This window comes from Mirounga angustirostris, unplaced genomic scaffold (genome assembly GCF_029215605.1).
Source record: "Mirounga angustirostris isolate CCGP_5_RB_7025 unplaced genomic scaffold, mMirAng1.0.hap1 SCAF_16, whole genome shotgun sequence".
NCBI classification, from domain to species: Eukaryota; Metazoa; Chordata; class Mammalia; order Carnivora; family Phocidae; genus Mirounga; species Mirounga angustirostris.
The window spans coordinates 20,390,379-20,403,892 of NW_026991724.1; the positions used below are offsets into that span (position 1 = coordinate 20,390,379).

The 13,514-nt window shown below is 38.7% G+C and overlaps 1 long non-coding RNA gene across 1 annotated transcript in view; it reads right to left on the reverse strand.

Annotated features, from left to right (window-relative positions):
- Window positions 1-13,514, reverse strand: part of LOC135362845 (uncharacterized) — a 332,331-nt gene that overhangs the window by 313,504 nt on the left and 5,313 nt on the right. Inside the window, exon 3 of the long non-coding RNA XR_010408194.1 lies at window positions 13,181-13,264. This is a non-coding gene — a long non-coding RNA (uncharacterized LOC135362845). The remainder of the gene's footprint in view (window positions 1-13,180; window positions 13,265-13,514) is intronic.

Below are 13,514 nucleotides of genomic sequence, written 5' to 3' on the forward strand. Positions count from 1 at the left end.
AGTAGCTGGGACATGTGTCTTGGGGATAAAGTTTAAAGGACTCCAAAAAAAATCTCAGCAATCAAGGGCCATGGTATTTCAATGTACTCTTTTTAAAATATCAAAATTAATGCAAAAAATCCATGATACACAAAGTATAAGAATTTTAAGTAAAGAAAGGAACAAGAATGGTACATCCGCAAACTGTCTACAGCCGTAATAGAATCAAAAGCAAAAGAAAAAATTAGAAACACTGATCCTGCCTTTACTTAAAATTTGCCATTATTTTCATAATGGAAATTTGCATTATTTTTTAATTATGCATCAAAACATTACTTACCTTGATTACTGAGCTCTTTGGAACCTCCTTTAGATAGTGTGACACTGGGGACAAGAGCCTCACTTTCCCCACCTTAGTCCCATCCCTGCCAAAGGGATGGGACGAGGTGCTTATGTTCCCCATTGGCTTTACAAAACCAGATCAGGCCAAGCAATCGCTCCTTTATGATTATCTTTCCAAATCTGAGAAACAGGCCAGGCTCCATAGTGTAAGTGATCATAAATCTGGCCCATGATCCCGTCAAATACATAATTTTTTGGAACACACCTTTTGGTGAAAATAAATTTTTCATGGCCAAATTAGTTTTGTAAATGATCAGAGTGAAACAGATATTACTTGGGAATGTCTAGGAATACATATGCCGGATGTGCCAACGTATACTGATGTGACATACATAGTATGAATCTCGGAGGTAGGTGGAACCTGCGGTATTTTCATATTTGAGTAAGAAAGCACCATTTTTAAGGGCAATCCAACTTGGACATCCAGGGAAATGCCTCCGCAATCTTGGGGAAGGGATCTCAATAAGCTCTCTTGGAGAAGAAGCACACAGCTTATGAAAAGGGAAATTGATAACAGGCATGCTGACACCACCTAAAGAATGGTGTCACAACAGAAAGTTGAAAATAGCTCACTTGCCACTCTGGGAAAATAAAGTTTACGTTGCATGATTTAACATCCTTCTGTTAGATAACACCCAGCTTCATGTAGAATAGAATAGGGGAAATGTGAGTTATTATTCACAACCCTTTTATAGCTGACATGCTTTCATTGACAGAAAAGCACCATTTTGCTAATTTCATTTTAACTTTCATAAGATCATCATTTAGAGCTGAAAGACAGGGTCATAGCCAGCTTTCCAACAAGGTAAGAAAAGAACTGAAAGTGATTAATTTGAAGGCATGGAAAAAGGCTTCTCTTTCAGCATTGCAGTGGTGAAATCCATTTCTCTGGGTGAGACAATGCATAGGAGTTTCCTTTTACTAGATACTGGCAGATCAGAGGTCTTAAAGACATCCCATTATAAAGAGCAGACAAAGTTTATTGGTTGCCCTCCATATGCCAGACCCTATACTAAGCACTTATGTGGTTATCATTTTTAACACGTATGACACTCTCATGAGGTAGAAACTATAATTACCCCCATTTGAGTCAAGAGGAAGTTATGTTCAGTGAGGTTAAGTCATTTGCCAAACTCACATACTTAGTAAATGACGGAGCTTGGATCAGAAGCCAGGCTGGATCAGAAGCCAGGCTGACTCAAGTTGGTCCATAACCACTAGAGGCTAGAACCTTAAAATCTTTGCCTTCAAAGTATCAGCTGACATTAAACTGGCATCCAGCTGGCAGCAAGTTCAGGTGGGAATACAACGATTCTGGCTAGGAGCAATGTAAATAATGCTATCTTGAAGGAATGAAGGAGCAACCAAGGGCAGTGGTGGCAGGACTGTCAGCATCTATACAATAGCTTCTCACTTTTCATGAGCACAGTAGTCAAAGACAAGGAAAAGTACTCCATGCCAAGGTAGAGATATCATGGTAAAGGTATTACTTCCTAGGAAATCAGAAGATTAAATCTACTTCAACTGCATCAAATCCACAAACTTCTAGGGAAAGAAACATAAAGGAGAATGATTCTCAAAATTTGTCTGTGACAAAGACATTGACTCTACTCGGAAAACCTATGTTCTCCTCCATGGTTTTCCAATCCCTTCCAAGAGGGTCATGTGATTCATTCTGACCAATGAATTTGGCAAAGATTTAAGAGCTAGAGCATGACCTTCAGCTTTTCTTGCCTCCTGCAAGGACGTAAACATCTCAATGACAAAGCCAAAGATAGAGTATCTTAGATTGTTACTGCAAAGAGGACATTTTCTGAATAATATTCCATTGTATGTATATACCACACCTTCTTTATCCATTCAGCTACTGATGGATACTTAGTTGTTTCCATATCTTGACTATTGTGACTAATGCTGCAATAAACATGGTAGTGCAGCTATCTCTTCGAGATCCTGTTTTCATTTCCTTTGGATAAATTTCCAGAAGTAGAATTGCTGAATCATATAATAGTTCTATTTTTAATTTTTTGAGGAAAACTCCATACTGTTTTCCACAGGCACAAGAGTTCTCTACATCCTCATGAAATCTAAAAAAGCCAAACTCATAGAAATGGAGAGTAGAATAGTGGTTACCAGAGGCTGGGAGGTAGGGGAAATGGGGGCGGGGGCATTGGTCAAAGGATACACACTTCCAAGTTATAAGATAAAAAAGTTCTGGAGATCTAATGATTACAGTGATTAGAGCTAATAATACTGTATTATATTCTTAAAAGTTGCTGAGAGTAGATGTTAAATGTTCTCACCACACACACACACACACACACACACACACACACACAGATCATAGGTCTACACTCCAGTCTACTAAATCAAACTTCCAAAGGTGGAGCTTGAATCTCTGTCCTTACAAAGCTAGGATATTCTAATGATCATCAGTTTTGAAAAACAGTGTCAGAAACATTGTTAGACATAATCTCACTCAGCCTTCCAATCTGTTTTCTCTCCAAAAGCATACCATTATCAGTATAAAAAGAAACAAGAGGAAATCCACAGATGCTGAAGCTAAGTCTTGGTTGTCCCAGCATTGTGCGGCAAGGAGCATGGGTTTGATGACCAACTTTGCTATTTACTACTGGTGTGACACTGGCAAATTATTTAACTCTTCTAAATTTACTTTTTTTTTCCATCTGGAAATTGTAACTAAAAATGGCAGTTTTCTTTTTTTTACAACATTTTCTATCACATTTATATTTTGTGAGTATGTGGTTAATTCAGCAACAACATTTTCTTTTTTTTTTTTTAAGATTTTATTTATTTATTTGACAGAGAGATAGAAGAGCACAAGCAGAGGGAATGGCAGAGGGAGAAGGAGAAGCAGGCTCTGCACTGAGCAGGGAGCCTGATGTGGGACTCGATCCCAGGACCCTGGGATCATGACCTGAGCTGAAGGCAGACGCTAAACCATCTGAGCCACCCAGGCGCCCACAACAACATTTTCTATCACATTTATATTTTGTGAGTATGTGGGGTTTGTTTTTTTTATAATTATTTTTTATTATTATGTTGTTAGCCAGCATATAGTACATCATTAGTTTTTGATGCAGTGTTCAATGATTCATTAGTTGCATATAATACCCAGTGCTCATCACCACATGTACCCTACTTAATACCCATCAGCTGGTTACCGCATCCCCCTCCTCCCCCGTAACCCTCAGTTTGGTTCATAGCAGCAATGACCACAATAGCCAAACTGTGGAAGGAGGCAAGAAGCCCTTCAACAGAGGAATAGATAAAGAAGATGTGGTTCATACATACAATGGAATATTACTCAGACATCAGAAAGGATGAATACCCACTATTTGCATGGATGGAACTGGAGGGGATTACGCTAAGTAAAATAAGTCAAGCAGAGAAAGACAATTATCATATGGTTTCACCCATATGTGGAACATAAGAAATAGCACAGGGGAAGGGCAAGAAAACTGAATGGGAAGAAATCAGAGAAGGAGACAAACCATGAGAGATTCTGGACTCCAGGAAGCATGGTTATCTTCTTGATTGAAGTATTAGCTACACAAATGTGTACATTTGCCAAAACTTATGAAATAATACACCTAAGATGTGTACATTATGGAATGTAAGTTTTACCGTAATAAATAGTAATAGTAACAATAAATACAGCACCTACTTAGCAGAGACATTGTGAGAATTATATCAGATAGCCACAGAGAACACTTAACATGGTATCTGGCAACTTTTGGATGTCCGGTTACTATTAGAAAATGTGTTTTATATTATTTATTATGTACCATTATCAGAATATCTTCCAAAGCTACACATACCTGAAGTATGACAGATTTGGTAAGCTGGGAGGAGAACTCAGACTATGTTAGATTGTGAATTGTGTTATCAAGGTATATTTCTTCATGTTTTAAGTGCATAAATTCTCTTTACCAAAACAATTTCATGAAACAAATTTCATACTTACTGTGTGAGTTTCTTACAGAATGTTTTGGATTCCAACCTCAGCTTATTCATGATTTATAATTTTGCAAATGGTGCATGCTCCAACACACAATATATATTTTGTTATGCCTTTGCTATAATTAATCAAGAAAAAAATGAGTATTATATTTCCTAATGACAACTTTGTGCCTGCAAAGAAAAACCCTGCCACAATGTTAATACATCTATATGGTCACCTGCATAAAAATGTACAATCCTTAATTCTAATTTTAAGCTTTAATTGCTATAGGCCATAATAATAAAGGATTTTTGTAAAAAATTACACTTCGTGTAGGCTTTCTCTTTAACGAATGCAACACAGTATAATGGTAGATGACCCACAGAAAACCACAGGATATTCCTAATATCAAGCATTGCAAATGTGTTCGGAGAGAGAGATTAAGTTGCTACAAATTTTAAGTTACTGGAACCCAAGAAAATACACTTAACAATGACAGACTTTAAGGCACAAGTTTTTGTTGTAAGAAATGTGTAAAATGTAATATAAACTCTTCCATTAAGAGGACCCCAGGAAATATCTGACTGTTTATTTTATTTATTTATTTATTTTTTAATCTGACTGTTTATTGAGCTTCTATCCTGTGCCTTGTTCTGTGCTAGAAATTCTAGGGATGATATCACTGGAAAAAGCAAGATGCCTTGCCCAAGAAATGTATACTTTGTGTAGGAAATGTTGCCTATAGTTGGGGTTTTGATAAATTGCCAGTGTCCTGTCTCTGGAACTCAGAACAAAAGCAACAAGAACAACAAGCTGAGATTAAAAACCTTAAAATAAAACAAATGATAAATATGATCATCACAAAGAGACAAATGACTCCTGAACAACAGAATCACCTGGCTATAGCAAGATTGCTTTTATTAACATATCTGAAGAAATGTATGGCTATCAAAAGCAAGAAGAGCAGGAGATGAGATAGATTTACAATGTATCCCAGCAAGGTATGGGGTGGGAGGTGGGAAAGAGAGGCCAGACATGCCTCTTTCCCCTTTGACAGGGCTAGTCCTATTACAGGAAAGGCAAAGAGGCTACAAGTGTGAGGCCACTGACAAGTTGGCTGGATCATCCCTGTGCTCTCCTTCATTTGTGAGACTTCCCAAATCAGTAAGTTAACAAGTCTTTTCAGTCAATTCCCAACACACATGCACACATGCATACACACACACACACACACACACTTCCTAGTCTTCTCATTGTTACCAACTTCATTCACACGTTTAGTTTCTTATGAGCACTTGATATAAGTTGGCTTTCCCATAAGAAGATAGAAAATACATGTTGAGTATGTACTATTTCCATATAGCTTACATTTTGTTTTTGTTTAATCCTCTTAACAGCCCCAAAAGCTAGGTATCATTACCCCATAATTACATGTAACCTAAATGTCCTCTCCTTCTTTAGTTTATAAGGTGCAGGGAAAGTACCAGACTCATAGCTCACTCAGTCCCTTTAAATACCCCACCCCACCCCCAAAATAATCCAGTGTCATAAAAGCATTATCAAACATGATAAACCTTACTGAAGGTGTTCGGCAGGAAAATAAGAGGACTTACGTTGCATCTATAGCGGGAAAAAAATCTCCATTACACTTTCCTCTTCTCCATAGTCACTTCCTAGTTTTGATATCAGTGGTACACCTGCATGTGAGATGTAGCAGCCAGGTACAATTTATATCTACCTTGACTCTGACTCCCAATTTTATACCTCTCAACAATTCAAGATGCTTAATCAAAACCAAAAAAATATGGAGCTATCCTGTCCTTGAGAAAGTAATTTGGGAACCATTCTTCTCCACCTGAACGTTTTCTTTCTGCTCACTATTCATTCCACATATTATTTATTTGTTCAGAACATATATGGGACTCCTCTTAGGAGAAATTCTGGTGAATGAAGTTGTCTTCATTGCTTTTCAAGTAATTGGGATTGTGAGCATCTGTTTTGTCCAGATCTCCTCCACTTAACATTGAGATAACTCAAGTGTTAGGAAAGTACAATAAATGTTCTGATCAATCATCTCTGGGACTCAGACAAGACTGAATTCTTGGACTTGCAAAGCTAAAGGTTAAAGTCAAAGTTAGTTTACCCCATGAAGTCATCTGAAGATCTACAGTTAGCATTTCCCCAGTGATACTGCAAACTGCTATGTGCATCTCCTCCCACTTGCATGGAAAAGAAAAGTAGACACATAGAACATGATTCTGAATCTAATTTTGTGATGCAGAGGATAGCTTCTTTAGAAGCTTGAAAGAAAACCCTAGGATCAGAGAAGTGAATACAGACCTCATAGTGGTGGTAGCTCTAGAAAGATGGTCAGCAAAAGGACGACACATGTGAGAAAATAGGCACAAGCACTTGTTATATGCTTTCCATACATTGATCCCAATGAGGCTGGCTGTTTGTCTGAATCAGCTCATCCACCATAGGTTCTTTAAGTACCTTGGGGGGAAGAAACTATCAAAATTGCTTAGTACCATTTGTCTTTGGATACATGTTTAATTTTGTTATTCTTGATACACTGATAATATCTCAAAATCTTATCTTTGATCTTCCAATCCTATTCAAGTTCTTCTTCTTACCCTACCTAAGTCCCTCTTGATTTATCTTTTTGAGAAGATGTGTATGAGCCACACACATAAATTAATCTGTTCTCATGCAATTGTGAGGCAGCTCTTCCTATGAAAGTGGCCACAGAATCCAATGGATTCATTAGAAAAAGAATTAAAAAATGAATCTGTCACTGATAATTGCAATCTATACAACCAGCAATGTACAGCTACACACACAAGAAATTAGAACATTTCAGGAGCAGAGTATCATCTTTTCCCAAAATAAATCTGACTCAAACCTAGAATTACTATATATTTTTCCCCTCCTTTGATCTCCTCTCTTCTCCTGTACTTTCCTCCTTTTTCTTCTCCCCTACCTAAAACAGAGAGACAATTGAGTTTATGGTCAGACACACAATGGTTGGAGTGTTATTATCTGGCTAACCCTGTAAAGATTGCTTCATCTCCTAGAGCCTCAGCACCCTACAACTGCAAAATGAATTTGATAACACTGCCCATTCAGGATTGCTATGCAAGTTAAGTGACATGGTGTATGCAAAATGCAAAGTGTCTAGCACAGGGACTATGCACCTGTTACACAGTAGTTACTCTCCAAAGGGCACCTATTATATGACTATTAATAGTAATTGCAACAGTACTAGTAGTTTTAACATTAATAGAAACAAACTTTTGTTCAAGGCATACGGTACTCTAACTAGACCTGTTACAATTTCTATGAAAAACTGTACTGAAAAGAGATGGTGGTGCTGTAATACCACCCCCCCCACCATTTACAGCACAAGACCCTTGTGAAATGTGAGAATATCTGTCAGATGGACATACAGTCTGGGTTCCTCTGCCTGAAATGAACCAAAGCTCTCTATTCCGAGGAGCACAACATCTAGTGGCAGAGACCTTTTCTGGCCAGAAATTCTTCCGGAGACTGAGCAGCATTCGCTCTCCCTCTCCAAAGCCTCCATCCATTAGTCTCAGTTTTGTACCCCTTGGGACCAAGCAAAATAAATCTAATCATTCTTCTTTATGACAGCACTTCAGATATATGAACAAAGTGATCATGTACCCCCAGAGCATTCTCTTCTCCAAACTATACATTCTCAAATCATTTTTCGATGTGGCTCACATTCCAGGCCCTTCAATGTCCTGATTGTCATTGTGACATCCAGGACCGAAAACTCTGAACAGTCTGTGGCAGAACACAGAGGGCAAAGAAGCACCTGTTATCTGTGCTGGGTGTTTATCAATGTGGTTGGCAGTCTCTTTGTGTTAAAACTTATCAAGTGTATGATTAAGTAAAATATCCAGATCTATGATGTGTGAATGTTTGCATAGGTAAGCTGTATATGTATTTTTGTACACATTCCTCTCCCCCCCAATACCTTCCTCCCTCCCTACCTCTTGTAGAAAAGATCCTTTTCAATAGTTTCAATCTCACAATCGCGTTATGAGAATTAGATGAGTCTACATGTAAACTACTTAGAACAGTGCCTGATCTATGTAAGCACTAAATGAATGCTAGATATTATTCTTATTTTATCCTCACATGCACTGTGACCGGCTCTAAGGATATGTATATAACTGGGGATATGTATCCCCAAATTATGTATAAAAAAATGGCTGCTACCCTTAATGAATAAGAGCCTTGGGAAGGTTTTTTTTGTTTTGTTTTGTTTTTTAATAAATGACCAGTCAAATGCTATATCTGAATTAGGCACATGGTGCACAGAACATAAAGGAAGGATATTAAATTAATACTGTTGGCAGGAGAGAGGAAAGGGCAAGGAGAATCCGGAAAATATTTCTGGAGGACAGGACACCTGAGCAGAAAGTTTTCAAAGAATATATTGGAATTAGCTGGAGCATGCATGGGAAAGCTTATTCCAAGCATACCAAGTGGGTATGCAGAGACTATGATGCTATGGGCATTTGGAGACAGAGTTTGACAGGTTTGGCATTTAGGATACAGATGCATTATAAGATGTTAAATGTCCAGTTTCTAGGAAGTGTTCATCCTATCAGACTGAATGCTTGTCAGTTTACATCTGAGAAATACCCACATGAACTGGAATGAGAAAGCTATGTGAAGACACCCACGCTCCACAATGTCTAAGTTCTACAAACTTAGACATACAGCTTATCACCTAGCATTGTAGTTTCCCAAAATGGGGGTAATAAGATTGAGCAATAATATGGGGAAGGCACCTCCCTTCTTCTAACTGATTAGGATGCTGCTGCCTTTGCTACTATGAGTATTTTCCATTTAAAACATGATATTTAAAACAGATACTGGCCAAATAAAACATGTAAGTATTCTAGGAGCCACACTGTTAACAAAAGAAAAGTAAAAAATGTTTATCATGGAAAAGCAATTACTGGGTATTGGCATGAGGGTGAGGGACAGGGTTAGGAGGAAGAGGATAGAGAGAGGACTACTATTTTCAGCAGCTTTCCTGCTTTGAAATCATACCCCCATTTAAGTGATGGTTTGGCTAATCTCTCCGCACCTTCTACCAGAATCTTTTGTAAATACACAAACTTTTAGCTGAGAAAAGATAGCCGTACTTCATTTTATACATCTGCCACATCCAAAACAGTTTTATCTGATGATTGATTATTTTGTAGCACATCTTCCCATGTTTGCTTCCGTGACTCATCTGACTTAAAGAAATTAGACTGTCTGGGTGCATTTTCCCCCTTCCACTGATGTAAGCAAAGCTATAGGAGGAGAGACTTCACGCTGTAAATACACATGGTAAATTTTGCTTCTTTTGATAAACATTTCTTAGTCAATCAAGACTTGCTTGTACTAAAGACTAAATGATGAGTATATGTCACAAAGTAGAGAACTGTTAATGCAATTTGGGCCAGTTAATGGATTTTGCTTTTTACCATTTTTCCTTGATACTCTATACCAAAATCTCTTTTGAGGAGTTGGCATGACATGTGGGATTTTTTTTTTTTCCTCTTCTCTGTCATCCCTCTTCCCAGCCATCCTTCTTAAAACATCTTCTTTGGCAGTAAAGGTTAGCCCACGTTTATTGAACACCTACCATATGCTTGTATGCTTGAGATACAGTGATGAAGTATCAATAATTATTGGTCTCTAGATATCTCTCACGGAGAGATGGGAGTGAGACAAGGAAACGGGATAATATGCTGTGGCATGATCAAATTATACACAAGATTCTCTGTGGCAGGGAAAGGTCAGGGGATATTTTCTGAAATGTTTGATCCTGTAGCTCAGTTCTGAAAAATGTAAGATAATAAGGAAGAGAAGGCAAAGGAGGGAGGAGCGGAGGGAGAAACGCATTCACTGAATATTTACTATTTTTTAGGCACTGTGAATTGTCACCTTTCTAACTTAAAACACTTCTCTGAAGTCGGTACAGACGTCATTACAACTTTATAGACGTGGAAACTGATGCTCACAGAGGTAAGATTTGCCCACAGCCAGGAAGGGTCATAACCAGGAATCAGACTTGGGCAGCTCAGTTTCCAAGCCCACTCTCTGTGCCGAGGAATTCTGCTCCCTCCCCTGAGAAGAGCAGAGAAGGAGGAAACTGGAGGGAGCAAAGGTGTGGACACTTTAGGTAGGAAAAAAAGCTGCTGAAAATCCTTGGATGCCATGAATAGCAAAGAATTGTTGACAAATGGCCCTACATGGTGACATGAGGGAATCTGACCTCTGCCCTGAGCTCTGGGGTAACGTGAATGCCTCTGTGTATCTTCTGGCCATTACCACTGCCCCATGTCCTATTTCACCTATATCTCAGGACAGGCTTCCAACTGCAAGGGGTCAATATAAATATATCCTTCGGACATAGTTTTGAAAAACTGTGCCTGGACTGACCATCATCAGTAATCATGGGCTTTTATAGAGAAACAGGAATGTAGACATCTTTTGGGCAAGCCTCCTCATTCTGGACAAAAAAGAAGTGGCTCAGAGTGAGGCAAGTATTTATCCAAAGCCAGAGTTCAGAACCCAGGCCTTCTGCTCACAGCAGAGTGATTTATATTTTTAGCTAATTAAACATCAGGTGACACTGCCTTCCTGACCCAGGAGGATATTTGTGGGCACAGGAAAGGAGAGCAGCCTCGTACCCAAAATGGGTTCATAAAACTGCAGGTTGGGGAATCTTACTTCCCACACCTGGTCTCATACTCACACACCTGGTCATCCCGCAGACTTTTAGTCAATAATAAGCATCTATATCCACTCAACTGGTTGAGTCACTCACATAAGAATGATCCTTGACATCTTTCTCTCTCTCCTCTGCCAATACCAATTCAACATAAAGTCCTGTTTCCATTTCCAAAACACACGTAGGGCATGCATCCCTCTTTGCTGCCATTGCATCTTCCAAGCCAGCAGCCCTCTCTCCTGTTTAACTGCAATGGATTGCCATGCATCCATTCTTGCTTTCACTGGCTCACAGCCAAAATATTCTTTGTCAATAAATACAATCAGATCACTCCTGCTTTTTTAAAAAAAATCACATTGCCCATTGCATTTGGGGTACAATTTCCTTGTCCTACAAAGCCCTGGATTATTCGTCTCTGTGTACTTCCTCAGAGTACATTAAGCATCAGGCTTATGAATCTTTTTTAGGTCCTCAAATGCCCCAAATCCCATCTTGCCTCAATGCTCTTACACAATCTACTCCTTCCATGCAATGTTCTCTCCCTATACTTAATCTTAACTCTTCTGCATATTTTAATTCTCAGCTGAAAAAGAATACCTTTAACGAAAGCTTCACTCACCTCCCCTTACAATCTCTCCCATATAAATCATTCCCCAAATGATATTCCCTTGCAGACTCTGAGCAATTACATCACATTTAATTATTCATTTATTAGCAAACTGTTTGACTTTGAGTAAGCCGTTCAATTCTCCGAAATTTCTCATCCTCGCCTATAAAATGGGCATACTTTGTAGAACAGTTGTAAGGACCGGAATTAAAGCACTTAATAGGCATTCAATGAATAGCTATGTTATTCTTAAATTCCATCCATAGCCCAAAACAATACTCTGTACAATGGAAAATCAATCATGGCTTAAGACCCAGAACTAAGGTGACGATCAATCAGAATAGAGAGACTTTGGGCGCCTGGGTGGCTCAGTTGGTTAAGCGACTGCCTTCGGCTCAGGTCATGATCCTGGAGTCCCTGGATCGAGTCCCGCATCGGGCTCCCTGCTCGGCAGGGAGTCTGCTTCTCCCTCTGACCCTCCCCCCTCTCATGCTCTCTCTCTCTCATTCTCTCTCTCAAATAAATAAATAAAATCTTTAAAAAAAAAAAAAAGAATAGAGAGACTTTTCTGGAATACTGTCTCCAAGAAGAAAGCTCTGGGAGCCACCTGTACATTCCAGTCTGACCTATGGAAACACCACTATTAGTTCTTAGCCATGAAAGAGGCCACTGAAAAGGGAGAGAAACATACACAACTGGGGAAAACACTGAAATACAGCTTATGCTGTGTAAGTTCATCTGTCTTAAGCTGAGGACACTAAAGAAAGATTTTTGTAAAAAGCTTTCTGCATTGGTTAACAATGGTTTCTGCCTTTTCCCTCTCAACACAGTCAATGTTCTAACGTTCATAAAAATTGGAACACAGAGCTCTCTTAAGTCCTGTTGTCCAAACCATAGACTATTTGCAAAGCAAGCCAGTACCAATCTTGAATAACATTTCCAATGGTTCTCCTAGAGCACAAACACATTTAAATGTGCCTATTCACAAGTTTAAAAAAGAATGTAAATGTATGCACATAGGAACATTGAAATAGCCTTCTGTGAGGCCATTTAATAAGCCAGTCTCTTAGTCATTACACAGCAAATAAACTAGAATTAGAAATCAGAAGCAGAACTGTCATTATGCATACCTGTAATTAATTTTAGGAAGTTCATACGTTCCAGAAAAGTTGTCTGCATACCACCATTTTGTAAATTGGATTATATTTTTAAAAGCACTAAAGGAGGTAGCTGTTTTAACTAGCATTCAAATGAAACCTTCGGTAACGTGAAGAATCATTTTTTGTAATATGAATAATTGGCATCATTAAATTCACTTTGTAAACAAGGGACACTTGTACCATGTTTAGATTCAAGCAGATGATCCATCTGCTCTTGGTTTTGGGATTCATTCATTCAGTTAGCATTTTTCAAGCATTTGCTATTCGTGTATTCATTCTACAAATATTTACTGAGTGCTTACCATATGCCTGGCACTGTATTAGATGCTGAAGATTCAGGAATGAACAAGAGAGACGATATCCTTTGCCCTCCTGAAGCTTGTACCCTAATGGGGCAAGGTGATGATAAACACAGATAAATAAAAATATACAATACAATCTCAAGTAGATACATATGTTACAAATAAGAACAGAGCAGTCTCAGGGGAAAGGGATGGACTGCAGGGGACTGGAAGGTTGGGTGTGTGCTTCTGCTGATGGAAGAGCCAGGGAAGTCCTGGTTAAACAGGCAAAATGAGGGAGCAAGCCAGGAGAAAGACCTGGGGCAGGGTGCTTCAGGCAGAAGGAACAGCAAAT